Here is a 20526-nt window from a genome sequence, read left to right as displayed (position 1 = left end):
GCAAATTATACAAACACAACAGTTCCACTGTATCATTTCGAGGTTTCGCAGTGATGTACACATTCCAGTTCAGATCAGAAACTCTGGCTACGTTCACATCACATTGGATCTGATTATTTTTTCCAGGACTGTGTGGATACAAAAATCCAATATTTCCAAATCAGACCTGAGCTACTTTTGTATAGGGTCCTAGTGTGTATGACTATCATTACCACCCAGTGTCAACAATAGAGGACAGCAGCAGTAGCAGTGACAGGTTGGGGAAATTGGGGATGTCCTTGATATTTACGGAAATGAATTGATTGCTACTGAAAATTAGTAGTGTACAAAACAGTTGCCCAAGAAATGACAACACGTGGCCAAAAACAAACTTGGTTACAATGCCAAAGAATTGCTCTCCCACAGAAATCTGTCCTCATCGTGGTCAGACCATTGCTGGCTCCTCTCCTGTACCCACACAACTTTTGGCCAGCAATAGTTGCAAAAACAGCAAAGGCTACCTGCTGACTTTCAGATTGCGATGCAGGCTTGGGCTACAAGTACATTCATTTCTTGCTTTTAATATAATGGATTGTCTCGCAGATAAGATGTTTCTGTTGTTCACGACACATGTGAATCTTGCAAAATTGATATCAGTTGATTCCAGGAAAGATAGATGTGGGTTACTTACAATTACAAATGTGAACTGTCAAGATATAATCTGAGCAAAACATCTGAATTGTGCAATGAAACTTGTAATGTAAACGTAAATGTAGTCTCTAATTGTTGAGTTCAGGCAGTGACAAGTTCTTTATCTGGAGCCATGGCTGACCAAACTTTTAGACTTTTAGTCCTGTGTCTTTAAGTTAGGCTGGATTGCAGTCACAAAGAAGTGGTTTCCACTATTTAGATTTGCCCACATTTTGCCTTCTCATTAGGTTTCACTAGTCCTAGGGTTCCATTTTTTCTATTTTTTATATTATTCGGAGTATCATGTGATAAGAAGGAAGAAAACAGTGTAGACAATAGTAGCTCAGTGGTTAAGGCACTGGGCTGCTGGTCAGAAGGTGATGAAATCGAATCCCAGCATTGGCAGTCTTCCACTTTTGGGCACTTGAGCAATGCCTTTAGTCCTCAACAATTCAGATGTATTCTGAGATAATTGCAAGTCACTTTGAATAAAACTGTCAAGCCAAATGATGAGTATGGTGAAATTTTTTTCTTAGGAAGTTGTGGTCAGAGCACAGGCCCAGCCATGATATGGCACCCCTGGATCTGAAAGGGTTAAGGGCAGTGCACAACTTGGCGAAGACAGGGCTTTTGACCAGATCTTCAGATCAGTAGCCCAGAGACTTAACCCCTACCCTTACACTAACCACGCCAACCATTTGCAAACCTCTGTTGCCAAGTATCTGCAAAATTTAATAAGTAATGTGATCTGCATTAAGATAAATTGTGTCCTGCCTGTATCGGCCCCAGCAGTGTCCTCTGTATTGGACTGGTGCATCCCTAGCTAGTCCCATTTTGTCCCGCTGAGCTAGGTTTAATTTTGCCCTCTTTTCCCCCTTCTTCTTCTTTTTTAATTCCTGCTGGAGAATGCATGCAGATCAGGTTTCATTAAGTGCCTCTTTCGTGTCTGCTTTCCATGACTGGCCATTTGTTGATGGAATCAGATCAGAAGATCTACTTGTTTTAAAGCACATGTGATATTTCGTATGCTGTTTCCCTTCCTTTTAAATGGAGGCTTTTAACAAAAAGTAGAAGTAGTCGAGTGGTAAGCAATTCACTTTCAGAGCTCATATCCATTTGTATCTCGCTGATCTTATAGAGAATGAAAGAAGTGTAGCTTCACCTGCCCATAACCTCTTCAGCAATCTCGCTTTATTGGTTGTTGAGGCTGGAAAGCTGCCAGCGTAATGTGAGCTGCTCTGGCCTAGATAAAACCCGGGTCTTGAGACCACTGTGAGACCATACTGTGGTGTACCAAGCCCTCCTCTCAAAGAGCCTCTGTGTGCCTCAGGCACTTGGTATATACCCTACGTTTTGGGATAAACTCTGAGAAGAAGCATCACTCTAGATTTCCCCCTTTTCCTACATCCAGCATTTGGAGATGTGTGTTGCTAAGTGACTCACAACAGGGGCTCTCATTAAATCTGTATGTGTGTGTGAGACTTCTTTATTACTCAACCCACTGCAGTCTGTATTGTTATGAATGATTCCTGGAGTCCTCATCAATCATGTCTCCATGCCATCAACCTCCTCTTGTCCCAGCTTCATCAAATGCTGAGCTTGGAAAACACCTCAGCTGCGTGCAAGCACTTTTTCTTGGGGAGCTTGCCAAGGATGGTGCAAGGCTCCGCTTCGATCCTTATTTGTGCACTTTCGTTTTATTACAGCCAAGCTGCTGGAGATCAGCTGAGACAAACCTGATATCCCAGAATTCCAAAACAGACCTCCCAGGCTTCCTCAGCTTCCATACTGCTTTGCTTCACCAGCTTCACATGATGGGTGTGTTCATATGATCATGCAGGCTGAAGGAATTCCCTTCTCAAGGGATTCATTCTCTCATCGAATCTCAGAAGACAAGATTTCTCCTGGTCTAATAGGAGTCTTTATTTTCCTAAACCTGCATATAGTTGCCTCTGTCTTGCTTTACTGTCCAAACAGGCAGCCTTTTGTTTGTGACATTTAGCATGCAGGCTCGAGTTTCCTTGTTGTCCTTCTATAGGGGTATTTTTATCCCAGCATGAACTGCTGAGCTGATTCATGTGAGGACGGGCCAGGTGATCCTCAGAGACTCTATCTCAGGACACAGCAGCAACATGATGATCATGTTAGCTAGAAGAACACATCATGTCCCAAATCGTATTGCCATTGGCAAAAATGGCTGTTGACAAGTGGCTTAAATTGGGTTGTTTTTTTGTCTTTTGTGGAACTAAGAACAACAAAAGCACCAACCATAAGTAAAAATACACAGAACGGTGTAAAGTAGAAGCTGGGGCTGATTTCTTTCTAGCCCAGCCTGCAGATTCTTGCAGATAATTGTGTCAAATCATTACACATGGTCCCTAGATTTGGTGTCCATTGGGCTTAACTTATAAACATGAACAACATGGATTACTTTCTTGAGCAGTGAATTTTTAAAATGCCTTTAAGGGAGAAACTAGAAACAAAGCTTGGTCAATCAAAATACAAATTACACAAAGAGATAGAACTGTATGTTTTGTGTGGCTTGATTAAAGAGCTGGCATGGCTTTTGATGCTTGATTTTCCAAAGAGACATGGCATAATTACAGACTTGAAACACTTGATTTTCTCAAATCATGAATGCTATTGCCTAGGTGTCTTTCAGTGATTGTGTTCCTAATAGTTTTATACCTGTGATGAGACCCTGTGCTTTAAGACTCAAAGATAATGGTTTCAAAATCATAACACAGAGGTACTGACATCTAGTAAATATTTTTAGCCCTCCCACCCAATATTGTGACCAGTTGTCACTGGGATGAACATTGGGTCAAATATTAAACAATTCATGGTGAGATTAAAGATGACTCACTTGGAGGTCCTGATTAAATCTCAAAAGCCTAAAAGCAAGTTTTCTTTCTGTAAGTATGCAGTTTCTTTGTGCAGAGTGTCATTTCACTCGCCTGTGTGTGTTCAGCCTTCAGGGCCAGATTAGGTCCAGTATAATACATGAATAGATCACAGGGTCTAGGCTCTGTAAAGTAACTCTAAACCAAGTTCTGCTCCGACGCCGACTTTTCTTTCCTCCTCCATCTCTTTCTTCTCCTCCATACAGCATTTCACTTGCTCCCACGTGCTGGAGTGGGCTCAGCCTCACACCTCAGAACAAAGCCAGCCTTGTGCCTGCCACCCATAAAGCTTCTTATGTTTGTGTCTCTTTCATCAGTGTTGTTTTTGCTCAGGACAAAGGCCCCTCAATTGTGTTGCTCAGGCACAGCCGGACACCGGGCCAGTGGTGGGAGACGAGGAAATAACTCTGACTGTGTATGACATATGTCATACTGGGTATTATGAACATGCGATATCGATATTGTGATAAATCTGCTTTTCGGAGAGTACTGCAGGTATCTGTAATACCTGCTCAGAGGAGAAACTCTGGTCTCTGTGATGCCTCAGGTAAAAGTTAGGAAATGCACATTACATGGACCACGAACATCAAATGAGTCAGGACTTGACTGTTAGTCATGCTGTTTGTTAATTAAAAAAAGGAAAAATGCTCCTTGTCTTTCACTAGAATTTAGGCGTTCTAGCCATGTGGTTTTGGGGAATATGGCTTTGAAAGGGAAAAGAAACTCTGGGCTGGATGGAAGAAGTTGAGGCAGGAGGGAAGAAGCCCTGGGTTGACAGAAGAAGTCCCAGACTGGACATGAGAAGCACAGAGTTAGATGGCAAAAGCAGGTAGATCCCTGAAATAAAGCAAAGTGCCAGGTGGACATAAGAAGCCCAGAAGCTGGACAAAAATAGCCACAAGTTGGGTAAAAGAAACCCCAGGATGAACGTAAGAAGCCGTTGCTTCTTCCACCCTCCCCAGGGTTTCTTCCATTGATCCAAGTGCTCTTTCTGTACAGCCTGATACTTATGTCCAGACGGGGGCTTTTTCTGTCAGCCCAGGGTGTCTTCCATCCAACCTGGGGCTTCCCATTCCAGGGCTTCAGCTGTGCAATCTGGTGCTTCTTTTGTGCAACACGAGACCTTTTCTGTTCAGATATGGGCTCTATCTGTGCAGGCTGGGGCTTCTTCTGTCCAGCCTGGGGCTTCTTCCATCCACTCTGGGGTTTCTTATGTCTGGCCCAGGGCTTCTTACATGCAGACCTGGGTTCAGTCCGGCTTTGCTCTTTCAGACTGAGGATCCTTCCATCCAGTCAGGTGCTTCTTCCTTCCGGACTGGGACTTCAGCCGTGCCACTTTTTCTGCTCAGCCCAGGGCTTCATTCAGTTCAAAGCTGCATACCCAAATCAGACAGCTAGGCTAGGACTCCTAAATGCTATTGTAACAGGTGGAATGTGTTTGTTAGTCGTGTTAGCATAATAAAACTTTGTGAAATGTATTGTGTATTGTGAAGACATCTTTGACATTGTTACATAATGATTTGATATGTTTCACTGACTTTTGTGAAAGCTCTAAACCTGGAGCTGTGCTAAGACAAATACGGGTGTGTCCACGTCCTCTCGCTCCCCTTCCTGTGTCTCACTTATGGTCGAGTGAGTGAAGTATGCTATTACAGCACGTAAGCTCAATGCAAGATTAATCATGGTACCAATCGGCAGCTCTGCTTTTCCTCAAAAACTAGAGGTAGAAGATTTTCACATGGAGATCCATAAACCTTCGATGTGAAAATGTATTCCCAGGAAAGCTCTCATTCTTTTATTCTGTGTTTCATCAGAATTTTTTTTTACTGCAGTGGGACGACATGTGACTCAGTGACCACAGAGATGGGTAGAGAGCAAACACATGCACACAGGCGCAAATCCATCGAGCAGCAAACAAGCTTTTAGTGCAGTCAGGTGCGGGGTGTGTGTTTTGTGTGTGTGTGTTTGGGGAAGAAAGCTGACAAAGGCCATGTGATGAATGTACAGGGGATCTCTCTCTCGCTCTCTCTCTCTGTATGACACATTTTGCTGCTTTACTACACACTTGACACATTTTGTTATGGTTGTGTAAACCACGGTTCAGTCGTTGAGTATTAGAATGGAGGACATGCTTGTTTTTTGTTTTCAGTGGAAGGAGTATAAATACAGATAGAGAGGAAAGGGGTGGTCACCTGTCGGGAGTCTTCTTTCAGTATTTAGAGTGAAATGCAAGCAGAGGGCCTTAATGGTTGTTAAAGTGCTCAGTCACTCGTAAATACACATATACACACACTTGTGTTGCCTTGGCTTTTTGGCAGCCTGTTTTGCTAAATGAGGAATGTTAAGTGACTGATCCAATGAAAGCAAGATGTGATCAGAGAGCTCTAAGACCACACTAATCAAAGCTCAGGTCCAAATAATTATTTTATGTCTGATTTTTATCTGTGAGAGAAAAATCATGCCTGGCTTAGAGTAGATAATCCACCTACAGATGTGTTTGGGAGGTGGGAGGAAATTTTTAAATCCAGAGGAAACCCACATGTAGACAGGGAGAGCATTATAATAATAATAATAATAATAATAATAATAATAATAATAATAATAATTATTAAAACTAAAGCTCATGAACTGTGGTTTAGGGATCCAACTTCATTTTCCAGTGCTTGGACCCCTAAATCGCTGCTATATTAAATACTAGTATTATCCCTTTAAGTATAAGCCAAGGCCTGTTTGTAGTAGCAAGAAGGTGGCTTTTACTTCACTTCCCAAAAGCATTGAATAAACACATTAATGTGATTGTATTGCACTTGACACGATCGACGACAGTATTGGGAATTGACGATAAACTGGTAATTGCAGGACAATGTCAAATGTCTGTTGAGAGCAGTGGCGTCTGCAGCATTAAGATCGGCAAAAATAAGTGCATCTTGTAATACGTGTTTCCTTTTAGTGTTTTTTGTATCCTATATGAAATTTAATTGCCTATGTTTATGCAGAGCAACAAAATATCTTACTCTGATGAAGCTTAACCTCCCTTGTTCGTGCTGCCAAACAGATTAATAATGAGCTTAGTTATAGCTAATAACTCGTCAGGTTTATTTACAGCCCTGAGCGATTTTATCTGATGATTAATAATAATAATAATAATAATACTAAAAAAAACTGACTAAATTTCAATGCTAGTGACTAGCGTCTACATAGCTGAATTGTAACTTTCCGGTATTTTTTTTTTTTGCTATAATGATGTAATGTGTAAACAACACTTTACATATTTCAGGCCACGTCCCCTTCTTTTTCCCTGAGCCGGCGTCATTGCAGTCTACACTCCTCCACATCGGCGATAGTCAGGGGGCACGACAGGATGATGGTATATTTCACATGATCTCACAAGCCTAGATTGTATCATACAACAATTCTGTAGAGGCTTTTAACATTTAAGCAGTAAACCACTGTGTGAAAGATCTGAAGAATAACAGAAAGCAAAAGAAAGCAACAACGGAAAGCAAGAGCTCCAGGCTCATGTGGGTAGACACACAAGAATAACGATTAAAGTTCATTTAGCTAAGTTTATTTTTTCCCGTACATTTTGTGCAATATAATCACAGTCAGCGCAAATAATCAAATTCAGGCAAAGATATAAGCTTACATAACAGTAAATGCATTGTTTTTTTTTTCATTTCTCTGTTGTGTTTTTTTGAATGTGGAACACAATGTTCAGAACACACAGACCTTGTTGTTGTATGGTAATTAGTGCATTTACACGCAAATGGCGTCTTATCCTCGTTGTAAAAGAAGTGCAGAGAGAAAGATTGCTCAGTTCCTGTGCTGTTGAATCTAAACTGCAGTTTTGACAAGGCTGGCTGTATTGTTTCCCTCCGGCCAAGTCTATGTCTCGACCTGTCGCACGCTGTCCAGCTGTGACCGCAGCCTGAACGTCTCCCTCTGTTTCTCCTTCTTTACTCTCTGTGATCTGATTGGTGTGTATTACGCTTGTGTCACCAGTCTGAATAAAGCCTTTCAGTAGTGCGTAATGATAATGAATGCCCTTGTCATGACATGATAATAACACACATGTACACACGTGCCACCAAGCCCAAGCACACTATGTCTTCTGGAAGGCTGTGATAATGTGAACACTCTAATACTACTACTGGTGGAAAAATAAAAATATGACAGGGAGGAAATTAATCAGTGATGGTGTGGTGTGATGCAGACCGACACAAAGCAGAGTCCTGACGTCTTTTATTCCTCTTATACCACGGCAATTTGCCAATGCTAATAATTTTTTTTTATAAAAAGAGAGATATTGTATTTTTTATCCATTTGTTATTTAGACATCAGTGAAAAGAGTTCCTGCTATTACTTAGTTTATAGCAGCCATAAACAGTCTTTCCCTTGCCAGCCTGTCTTTTTCTCTCTCTTAAAGTTAATATGACAAAAAATGCAGCTTGTTAATTTACTGAGAAACCGCAAAGTATGAACTTAAAGTTACAAGGCGCTGACACTGGAGACTCCTTCTGTAAATGTTAAATAAACATCTCCTTACAGAAAACTTTGAAGTATCAACAATTAAATCCATTAAATCCAAATTGGTCTGCTGTGCAAGTCCCTGTGTTGGTTGTTACTATAGCAACAGTAAAGTGTTAGAAAAAATACATTGATAAAAACCTGTGATTTACCTTCCAGAAAATTAATCAACAACTTCTGTCCAAGCAGATTGGAGAATTCAGCAGCGCTGTGGTATAAATTTTGATTCTTACTCAATGAGACACTTTTCTGGCTACAAGCTTGAGAATCTTGATTGTCTCTGCACACTTCTGTATACTGAAAAGAAAACTTTTGAACACTGAAAAAGCAAGATATAGTCAGTGGATTGAAGAACGCAGATGGCATCTCGTCTTTGTTTGTAACTGTTGGTGGGTAAATGAGATTTTCCCTCATGTGTTTTTGGACTGGACGTGAGAAAGGGACGTGTTTAATCCTTCGCAAATTCAGTCAAATGGCCTCATCCTATTAAAGTACGTGTTTCTTGGTCGCGTTTGGTGACGGAAACTACCACACGCTAGTGATAGATTAAAGTCTGGCTCATGGGTTTTGCTGTCATGCTGTGTTTGGTTGAGGATTACCGCAGCTTGGACTTGTATAAATAGCACGAGTCTGGTCTAGAGCTGTTTGTAGAAATAGAAAGCCGCCACAGCGCGTTTTTCTGGAATTCCCAATAACACGTCACGCCCACTGTGGCAGAGTTGTTTTTTTTGTTGCTGTTGTAGACAGTCAGTTTGAAGTGCAATTTGTCTAAAATCACAAGACACGTTCGTACTGAACAGTGCTTCATTGTGCTTTAAAAATACTTGTATAAAATATTGCTGATGTCTAAGTGATGAGAGGAATATGTGCGTATGGCACATGGCCTGGAGGGTGCGGGCGCAGAGAAAATCATTAAATGCACTTGAGGCAGCCACTGTTAGGAAAATCTTCCTGGCAACTGCGAGTGACTCTTGATTGCTTTGGAGCACATGTGCATGCCAGCATTCTATGGAGGAAATACTTCTGACCACAATAATGAGGCTGTTATGTAATGTACAAACACTGACTTCAAGTCGCTCACACTGCCTGCCATGTGAATCAGATATTTCAGGGTGTGGGAACATCTTCCAGTGGGCAGAACTGAGAGCCTGTAAGGCCGGGTCATGACCCTGAGGTGATCCCGAGATGACCCCGATTCCCTCAGTCCCCTCACTCCCACAAAGCGATGGTGCCAACCACTCCCACCATGCTAACAGCCCCTATAAAGACATCTGTACTGCTCAAATAGATAACACACAAATACGCACAGGGCATGTGGGGCAGTTCTGTATGAATGAGTGAGGGACGTTGTGGGTTTAAACAGTGGAGGCATTGGAGGTGATCAAGGTTATTTTCTGGAAATATCCATATCCTAGCTGTATGCTTATTTTATAGTCCTCTAATTTCCCTTAGGGATCAATAAAATCTTATCTTATCTTATCTTATCTTAACATTTCACACAGACAAGAAAGCTCATCTTGTCCAGGATCTAATTACAGCAGCAGTAACAACAACAACAAGAAGAAAATCTGGCAAGTGTACTAAGGATATTAATCAAAGCACTTTTGTAAGTAGCTCTGGATAAGGGCACCTGCCAAAATGCCGTAAAAGCAATAGCTCCGTCGAGGCATGGACTCTATAAGACCTCTGAAGCTGTGCTGTGGTATCTGGCACCAAGACATTAGCAGCAGATCCTTTATGTCCTGTAAGTTGCGAGGAGGGCTCTCCATGGATCGGTCTGGTTTGTCCAGCACATCCCACAGATGCTCGATCGGATTGAGATCTGGGCAATTTGGAGGCCAAGTCAACACCTTGAACTCTTTGTCATGTTCCTCAAACCATTCCTGAACAATTTTTGCAATGTGGCAGGGTGCATTATCCTACTGAAAGAGGCCACTGCCATTAGGGAATATCATTGCCACGAAGGGGTGTACTTGGTCTGCAACAATGTTTAGTTAGGTAGGTGGTACGTGTCAAAATTAACATCCACATGAATGCCAGGACCCAAGGTTTCCCAGCAGAACATTGCCCAGATGATTACATTGTAGGCGGTTTCGCCGGTGGACAGGGGTCAGCATGGGCACTCTGACTGGTCTGTGGCTGCACAGCCCTGTACGCAGCAAACTGCCATGCACTGTGTGTTCTGACACCTTTCTGTCAGAGCCAACATTGTTTTTTTCAGCAATTTGTGCTACAGTAGCTCTTCTGTGGGATTGGACCAGAGGTCTAGCCTTCACTCCCCAGGCACATCAGTGAGCCTTGGGTGGCCATGACCCTATCACTGGTTCACCGGTTGTCCTTCCTTGGACTCCTTTTGGTAGGTACTAACCACTGCATATCAGGAACACCCCACAAGACCTGCTGTTTTGGAGATGCTCTTACTCAGTCATCTAGCCATCACAATTTGGCCCATTTTTCCTGCTTCAAACACATAAGCTTTGAAGATTGACTGTTCACTTGCTGCCTAATATATCCCACCTGTTGACAGGTGCCATTGTAACGAGATAATCAGTGTTATTCACTTGTGGTTTTAATGTTATAGCTGATTGGTGTAAGTCACATGTTTCAGAACTATATCTAGATAAATAGGAATAGTCATTCATTTAGGACAAAAGTAATAGCACCCTATAAAAGGAGAAGGAGATAGTATGTCTATGGTAGCTGACTCACTGCAGCGGCTGAACTGCATTACTGGAAGATTTAGTGCATTTAGGAGGCACTTTAGTCATTTTAAGCTCTGTGAACTTTTGGCTTTTATGGAGAACATGTTTGGTAATTTATGGCCGATTGGCTTTTATCATATGCAAGTACAAATCAGTGTTACTGAAACTTCTAATGGGAATTTTTAGTTCAGTTTAATCTACAATAACATTTACTCACAACTTTACTAAGAATAATGATGGCAGTTTTACAACCGGGAACACAGCTTTCCCTCATACCTCCCTTCCAATTCAGCCCTGGCTGATGTTGTTCTCAAGTTTTCGGCAGTGCATGTCCTTGTACTCCGAGGTCCTGCCGGACCACAGTCATGAGAAGCTGAACACAGAATAAGACCTTGGATCTCTCTCTCTCTCTCTCTCTCTCACACACACACACACAGCTGTTTAACTCGCAGTGTTCCCACTGTATCAGGTTATCTCGGCTCTCCGCTGATGCAACATGCCACACAATTTAGATCAAAAAAGCCAACAAGATCCTCAGTATGAATAATTTATCAAACGGTACATCACGGACCTCAGCACAGGAGCATAAATAGACTTCCTTCTCTCTTTTGAGCTCTTTTAGTGCTTGTCATGTAGTTTTCACACTGCAGCTCTGAAAGCAAATTGCTTTGCCAAATGCTCATGCTGATGACTACAGTGGGCTTCTCACTGCTTTGAGCGGGAACTATTCGCTTAAATTTGGAGGTTCTACAAAATAGTCATCAGAGAGAAAAGGCACAGAAATGACTCCCTTTTACTCTTCTCAAAAAGGATACCGGTGATCATGACCCCTTCTCCGGACTTGCCTGATCCATCCCGATGCCCTACTTCCGGTTGGAGTTCTCGTCAGTTGGAGATCGCTCGCTGCTGCTGGGGGTGGCCTCACATGGACAGCCTGAAGATAATTGGGATTGCTGGGGATGGTGCCGCTTGGGGGTCGTGGAGATGGCTTGGGTGTCTCATATGGGGAGTTGTACTGTGATGGCTTGTGACTGTGATTGCCGTGGTGGCTTTGGGGCTGTAGTTGCCGCGAGCAGCTTTGCACTCTGGTCTTGATTAGTGGCCAGTGGATAGGTTCAACAAACCAGACTTAATGTGAAAACCGTGATGAATTTACTGGTTGCACAATTGCACTATTTGTCCATGTAGTACACAGTTTATAGAAGGGAATTATTTATAATTGCACTTTCCGGTGTCACCCAGATGAGGGTGGGTTCTCTTTTGAGTCTGGTTCCTCTCAAGGTTTCTTCGTCATATCGTCTCAGGGAGTTTTTCCTCACCACCGAGTCATACAAATAAAAAGAGTCATACAAATAAAATTGAATTGAATTGAAATTGAATACTGCATGCCTCACCACCTTCCCTGGTAAAACTTCATTTGGAATATAGCTTGAGTATTACTGCTTCATAAAATGTAACAGCCACTTACGTCAAGTTTTTATACTAACTAATTATATTTCCACCTTTCACTGTTCACCTTATCCTCTTGAAAAACGCAGGCATGTCTCAATAGGGAGCTCCCAGTCCCAAGTTTTGTTTAACACGTGATTGTTGGTATCCGTTATAAATAAATTATTATATATGTTGAGGTTGTTTATTTATTTATTTATTTATTAAATATGTATCTATATATTTATTAAATATCTATTTCATAAGATGTATATATTTAAGATTTTTTTAACACTTGTCTATATCTATCTATCTGTCTGTCTATCTATCTGTCTATCTATAGACTCTGTCTGTCTGTCTGTTTGTCTGTCAATTTGTCTATCTGTCTGTCTGTGTCTTTATGCCTGTCTGTCTATCCATCTATCTATCATTCTGTTCTCTTCCTCTTTGTGCTTATGTGAAAACTGTGACAGGCTCAGTGTATTTCATGTCTTCTTTTATTTACACGTTTTATTTCCTTCCTCACAGTTGTAGGCACAGGTGTTTTTCACGTCTTGTGGTTTTATTTTTTTTAAACATCCAAACTTTCCTCTCTGCGTCACTCTTATTTGCAGCCATGCAGTGTGCCGTGGTGCAGATCTCATCTCGGCTTGGCTGTGGCTCGTACAGTTGAAGAGAAAGCGCTCTGTGTGTGTGTGTGTGTCTGTGTGTGTATGAGTGTGCGTGCGTGTGTAGCCAGGCCGACCGTGGCGATGAACCAGCAATCGCTCGTGGAAGCCAGCAGTAGAACTTGGCCTGAGACGCTCTTTACTGAATGTTTTGAATGCTTCTGGAGTCACTTACTGTCTCAGAGGCTGTGATTAAACTGAAATTAAACCCAGGATGATAATGTTGTGTGTGGAGAGCGAGCGAGAGAGAGAGAGAGAGAGAGAGAGAGCGTTCTGTGTGATTAGCCTTTATTGATGCTTGAGGAATGCCTGTCTGTGCAGTTTGTTTAATTGTGAACAGGGATCACAACAGAAAGCCAAATCTCACGGGAAGGGACAAATATGTTTTATGAGGCGTTTTACAGCCACCTCTGATTGACTGGTGGACAGCAGACCTGCTGGTGTGTGTGTGTGTGTGTGTGTGTGTGTATGTGGGTGTGTGTGCACAGCCAGTCAGACTGCAGCGAGCCTAAAGAAATCATCCAGCCTTTGATGTTGCACACGCATACATCATAGGGTTTTTATGATACATTCATGGTATATTTGGACTAGAGTGTGTTGTCTGAACTGCTCCTTACAGAGGCATTCCAGCAGAAAACCACTCTTTATTGTGTTAGTTTATTATACACAAGTTTTATATCTTTAAAAAAATCTGCTTTACAAAAGTTTTTATAGCTACAACTGTACATTTTAGCATTTTATGGGTAAACCTACCACGTTAGAAATGGCGACGATGATCCCGTTAGTGTTTAGCTGCTAGCTAGTCAGATCACCTTGACTGGAGGGAGAGCTGACTCAGCGTTTTCTCTTTGTAAGGGAGCGGGAAACACAATGTGACCTGATCGGTTATGTTTTTTTTTTTCACTCTCATCTGAGTGAAAGTTATTGTTATCAGAAATCAGAGGGAAATCAGATCAAAGGTAAAATGCATGTCTCTGCATGTCAGAGATTTCTATAGTTAACAACTTAGACAGAGAGGTGTGTGGAGGAGAGGTTTCTGTCATGAACGTTTATTAAACATTTACAGAAGGAGTCTCCAGTGTCGGAGCTTTGTAACAGTCAGCATGTGACAGGTATATCCTTACAAAATTTCTACTAAAAAAGAGCCGTACTCCATTGAATGTCTTAGCTCTTTTTTTTCTTTCTTCTTCTTCTTTTTTTTTTTAGTTATATAGTTTAACTCAGAAATCAGTTGCATCATGCAGCAGACTTAAACTTTGTACAGAATGTTACTACATTATGTTAAAATATTATATTTTCTATAATCCTGACCTCAATTCTAATGAATTGCATTGGAAGATTTTTTTTTTTCGCAAGGTATAATATTTCATCTATTGTTTTTAAACTCATGGTTTTCCTACACATAGACAATCCATTTACCTTTTAACATAAGTGATATAAGTGAAGTCAAAATTCATATAACATGCTAAGAAATGTTTAAGTTTTCATCATTTAAGTTTTCGTCAGGTTAATCAGATTCATGTGGTAAATTTAGTTCCATAAATATAACTTGCAGGTATCTTTATATATTGTAACCATTTATTCTAACTGTATAATCATCAATCGAATGAGATTTTCACTTCAGTTTTTTCTAATGCTTGAACAATGGTGATCATGTAGTGTTTCTAGATATAACCACGAACATTCTATGCAAACATACACATATTTTTATTTGAAATAGCCACTGTACTGAACTGCTAGTGTTTATATGACGTACATTATAAACAACGGTCAGTAAAAATCCCCTGCATCCTCATCCATCTTAGATGACTCCGAACATTAGATTAGGAGGAAATTTCTGAGCGCTTGATATTGGACACATTGTGAGAGATGATTTCTTAAAAACAGCCACCGCTAAGCTGTGCTGCTTCAGGATTTATGACTGCATACAGGAGTGTAGTGTAGCATAAAAAATGGTGTTTTTATTTTCCCTTTCTTCAGCTTTTTGGGGTCTGTTGGCTTTATGGAATAATGTTTGGTCAGTAGATTTTCTCTGACCTGCACCGCTGTGACATTCAGTAGTTTAATCTTATTGTCACAGTGTTGACCTAGATAGCTTTTTTTTTTTCACAGCTCTTTATTACCTTCATGATGCGAAGAAAAAGCTTACTTCTGCATTTAGAGGTGCATATAAAAAAAAAAAGAACGCTGCATGCTTCGGTGGGCCATATGCTAGCTAGACAGTTTTTTTTGCGCTGGTTCATCATGTTTCCCTGGGTGTTTCTTTACTCAAAATGTCCACAGGATGTTTGCAAAAGTGCGTCCCTGGCAAAAGTTACTTTACAGTAATCTAATATTTACTATTATAAGATTAAGTAAGGAATAAAACACTGTGTGTCATGGTGTTATAGTAAAATAATCAACAACAGAGTGGAGTGACCAAGTGGAGTCACTGTTGCCATCTAGAAGTTGATTATTTTCTAATAACAGCATGTCCTGAAGTGTTTTATTCTTCTTATACCACAGCAGTTACAGCCAACGGTTCTGAAGATTTATTTATTAAAATAAGACATATACTTTTTTTTATCCGATTATAGTTTTGTTTAATGTCGTGGAACGTCGGTTAAACAAATTAGTTCCTGTTCTCACTTACCTTATAGCAGCTATAAACAGTCGTTCCCTCGCCAGCTGCTCTTTTCTCTCTCTTGAAGTTGATAAGATTAAAAAAAAAGCTAGAAACACCCCTCTGTGGTGAAAAACTTGAAATTAAACTTAAACTTTACTTCCGAGCATCATAAAATGCTGACACTGGAGACTCCTTCCATATGCTAAACAAACATGTCCTCACTGAAAACTTCACCATAACATTTATACATTTTCTTTGTTAAATAGCAACACATTTTTTTTTTTCAATCTGTTTTTCAGCCTTATATTATATAGCTCATCACTGTATAAGTCTCTTGTTAGTATAGGAATGATACCGTATCAGAACAAGTGCAATAATATAAACCTGTGATTTGCAGTCGGAACTGTTGTCAGAGCTGCTGTTATAGAAAATGAATCAACACCAGAAACATGTAGAAAGTTGCTCAGACACTTAGAGGAGTTTCTAAGAGGATTGGATCTATTGAGTGTTGGCAGATTCTCAGAACTTAGAAAGATGGAGTAAGGACAATGGACACTTGCCTGATAAATGAATGCGTCAGGCAGTCTGTGGCTGTGGTGAGAGGTCTGATAAAGAGGACCCCCACCCTCTCCCAAACCCTCCACTCTCCACAAGCTCAATAACACTATGGGGATTTATTGCCCAAAACAGTAAGCTAATACTGCAGGCTTTCAGCTCACTGGCTTTAGATCTGCTATCTGTCTCCAGCGTCAAGCCTTTGCCAGATCTGTAATTAAGACCTGGGCTCTATTGGCAACCTGAGACTGAGACCTTTTCTAAAGAAAGAGCCCCACTTTTCCCTGCGAGCATCCCTTTAAAGAAGTTGAATGTACAGGAAAAGGTCACACTTTACGTCAAACTTCTCCCGCTTTGAGAACCGTTTGATTTTCCTGTTGTTCCAGCTTATGCAATTCATTAACCGTTGTTCTACATGAATGAAATATTTGGCGAAGATATGCGACACAAAGGAACTCATTCTGCTTCATGTTCTGCTCCCTAGACTACAGTTTGGCAGCTTACTGGATTTAAAAAAACACAAAAAAAACAACAAAACCAAGAACTGTTCGAACTAAAAAAAAAAAAAAAAACCCAAAACATCAAGACTTGTATCGCTCATCAAACAGCAGAAACGATTCGTAGTGAAGGTTGGCACTGATTTCCCTCCTGTGCTGTGGATACCGTGATGGACGGCCCTGCGGTTTTCCTGCTTAGAATTTTTTTTCCACTGGCACTCTTGTACATAGTTTCGTTTCTGAATTTCCATTTGTGTGTGGCCTTCTAGGCACTGCTGCATATGGTGCTGGATATGAAAGACTGAAGAAGTGCATTTTTTTTCCATTAAGGTTCTTGCAGCAGGTTTAGTTGTAGCTGGTGCACTAAGGATGAGGCTTCTAGCAAAGCAGTGAGTGGATCTCTTTTCTCTAGAGCGTGGGAGTTTAGAGCAGGTCCACTGAGGAAACATACAAGCTGACCTCTCACCTCAGCTAATCGGTCACAAATTAGCCATGTCAAGAGGGCCATCCTCAGGTCTGCACCTCCAGTCCTCCTACTCCTCTTCCTCCTCCTTCTCCTCCTCCTCTTCCTGCTGTTTACCACAGCTTGCAGTGTGGACATGTCTTCAACATCATGTCCTCTATCCTCTTTAAGATTTAAGAACAGCCACTATTACGGATGCCTGGATACCTTTTTTTTTCAGACTGCATGTTTTCTGGTAGACCAGTATTGATACCGAAATGCAAAACCTAATTAATATTAAGCAATCAGGCACATCAGGCACATCAGGACATGACCAAAATATCTTTGATGACATTAATGTGATGTCTAGATTTCAGTCCAAGTGTTTGTTTTCTTTCCAAGATGCACAAAAGATGTCTTATACATAAGGTCTGTCAAAGGACATACTGTGTATTCAGAGTCTAAATCAATGAAAAAGAGTACCAAAAAATATAAATCTTTAAATGAGGCAGACTGGCAAAGTAATGGATGAACATTGCCATCTCTGCTAAGTAAGGGATGCAACTTGTGACGCCATGCTCAGAGTTGGAAGAGGACAAGTGATCTGTTCTAATTTCTGTCCAATCAGGTCAAGCAGGTGCTTGCCAATCACGTTGGCTGTCAATATCTCCACATGATGTAAACATGAATCTCTGCTTCTGTAGCAGATCCACTGTTGCGGTTTATCCATTCACATGCATTTACGTACATTATTTACCCGAAGGAAGCTCATCGGACCAGAGACTAGCTGATTTTTCATTTTATTTATCATTTTTGGCTTATACAGAAAAGGAAATTTGACTATAAAAACAAAATGTTTAAAGCTGATTGGAAGAGAAGTTTATTCTCCGATTCAGATTCACAACAGGTATCTAATCAGTTCAGAGTCTGTGCCTGTAGTCAAAAGTGGAAAGGTGAAGTGCTACAATGAAACAAAACAAACCACTTCAAACTGAAGCTTCAGTGTTATTAGAACATTGTGTACACAACTTTCAAAGTTAGGACACAAACCAACATTGACAGATACCTGACAGACTGAACCAATTATTCAGAAAAAATACTAATGTTCAGAAAATATTTTGCTAAGATTTTTGTTTTGATAGGTTAAGGGAAACATTGTGTAAGTTATAATTTTGTGTTTATACAGTTAGAAAAATTGAACACAAACTTGTGGAATAATTACATCATCAAATTTAATCTGAGTATCCATCTGCACACCATTGACTCAATTTAGCTAACTTACCAGAAACGGTTGCCAGTGTGTCAAAATTGTCAAGAATTATTTTGAAATTATTTGGCATTGGTGACACAATCCACCACGTTGCCTGTGTTGATGCATTGAGCCTGACACTGGCCTGTTTAAGCCTGTTTAGTTATTTTTAACTGCTTATATTTCACAGGCTGGAAAAAATCAGCAGGCTGTGAAGATTTACCTTCAGGAAGTTGCAGTGTGTAAATTATTTTTAGCGTGGAGTGTGTGTGTTTGTGAGGGAGAGAGCATGGAGGTGTGGTAGATTACATTGCAGCAACTCTTGTTTTTCAGGTCACGAATGTTGAGGCCTGTTCTGCTCTTGCTAGATGACAGATATTTCAGGAATCTACATGCCAATACCTGCTGCAGATGTTTTTTTGACTGTGAGAGGAACCTGTAGTGCACCACTCCTCTAACAGGAATGTAGTGTATTTGAGAGAAGTTTAAGATTTCTGTTTTCTATTTTCTGAGCTTTTCTCTGAGGTTTGAGTGCACGATTTGTTTTCCTCCTTGGAGTTATATGAGCTGAAAAAAGATGACTTAATATTGTTTTATGCCATATTATTTCTTCCAGCAATGCATTACTGCCTACATCTCCCAAACTTCCTTTGCGCTATTTTGGGTTGTGGACATAGCTGTGTTCTTTACCTCTATGGCCACGCCCCAACAAACAAAAGAGCACTGGTTTCTCAAAACCTTTTTTATAAAAAAAAAAAAATGTCTTTAAACCAGTTATACCATCTTCAAAGTGCTGCCTTTGGCTGGTCATGTTATGAAGCGCTATAAAGCGCAGAAATTTTGTCAAAATGTGTATGGGATCTGTAATTCTGCCCCTTCTACAACCAAGTTGGAACCTCGTCTTTTATAATAAACAATGTGATTACTAAAAATACAACAGATATAATTACCATCATACCTTCCTTCCTTTATGCTTCCTTTTTTCCTTCCTTCCATCATTTGACATTAAGCTTGATTGTCATAATAATCTCAACTCATCCAGCAGTAATGAATTTTTTTCCTCGCGTCTTCTTTTCTCAGCCGATGAATATGATGGGTGTGAGATGTCAATGACATGATAATATACATGATTAGTGGTGTGTGCATTGGAGTGCAATTGTTTGAGACCTTTTCAAAGTGTAGTTAGTGTGGCCTTGGTACAAAATGGTGCAACATGACGCCAATTAAATGTGCACCAGCTTAATTACCTGCCGAAAAGAGCAGACATGACTATGTGGATGAAGTAGCTGTTGTTGCTTGAAGCAGTCATACAGGATAAATTCCCAGTGTTGACTTAACACCCGTGTGTTTATTTGTGTTCAACGGGTAATTTATAAGTACTCTACAGTGTCCGTAATACACTGGGAATTTTATTGGTGCTGCCAGAGCAGGTTAGATAAAGAGAGCAAGCTGTCATGGTGCTTTACTTGTTAAGAAGTGAAATGGTCATCATATCATGGATAACCTCGAGCTGAACGAAAGATTAGCCTTGCAAAAGAGGTTCAGATCCCCTCCACGTGTATATGGATAGTTTTGAAAATGCACTCTCAGAAATAAAGGTACCTAGCTGTACTTTTCCTTGTGACTGGGGTGATATCTTTAAAAACTTTTTTCTAGCTAGATAGTTGGATCTTAAAGACCACTACTCTGTAAGCTAATTAAAGGCACGCTATATGGATGTTCCTAGGTAAAACATACATACTGAATGTACAAGGCATGTCCCCTTGATGGCACCACCCCAGCAACAAGGAAAAGTACAGCTTGGTACCTTTATTTCTGAGAGTGCGCATTCATACTACACACAAAACCCACACAGTGAGCATGTGCAGGTTCACGCTACTACATCAGCATTATTAAAAACATCCGTTTCTCCTGTTCACATGAAAACAGTGAAAATGGAAAATCTCTCCACCTTGGAGGGTGATTTTGCTTTTGCTGAAAATCATAATTTTCAATTGCCCATAAAACCTTTTAAAAAATATCTCTAGACAGGCTTCAGAGCTAGGGTGGATTGGTGGATTTGTGAATTTGCCTCCATCCTATTTTTTCTTTGTGCTTGTTTTCCATATGCCGCACTATTCCCATGTTTCCTCAGTTCCCACTCTTGACAATGCTGTTTTTTCCCCTCTCAGGGTGCTTGTGAGACGTCCCCGAGGACCCATCCCAGAGAAAACAGTTAACCAGGCGCACATCTCAGAACCACACTGGTAAGTACCCGTGACGTCATAAATCCCTGTGAAGC

General features: G+C 40.7%; 1 protein-coding gene across 2 annotated transcripts in view; it reads left to right on the top strand.

Annotated features, from left to right (window-relative positions):
* Window positions 1-20526, top strand: part of thrab (thyroid hormone receptor alpha b) — a 158111-nt gene that overhangs the window by 43720 nt on the left and 93865 nt on the right. For both annotated transcript variants that reach the window (XM_026915338.3, XM_053238703.1), the window contains exon 2: window positions 20417-20491. The gene's annotated coding sequence lies outside the window, so the exon portion shown is untranslated. The remainder of the gene's footprint in view (window positions 1-20416; window positions 20492-20526) is intronic.

Source organism: Pangasianodon hypophthalmus, chromosome 12 (genome assembly GCF_027358585.1).
Source record: "Pangasianodon hypophthalmus isolate fPanHyp1 chromosome 12, fPanHyp1.pri, whole genome shotgun sequence".
Lineage (NCBI taxonomy): Eukaryota > Metazoa > Chordata > Actinopteri > Siluriformes > Pangasiidae > Pangasianodon > Pangasianodon hypophthalmus.
Note: the sequence above shows the minus strand (reverse complement) of the source record. Positions and strands in the feature narration are given on the sequence as shown.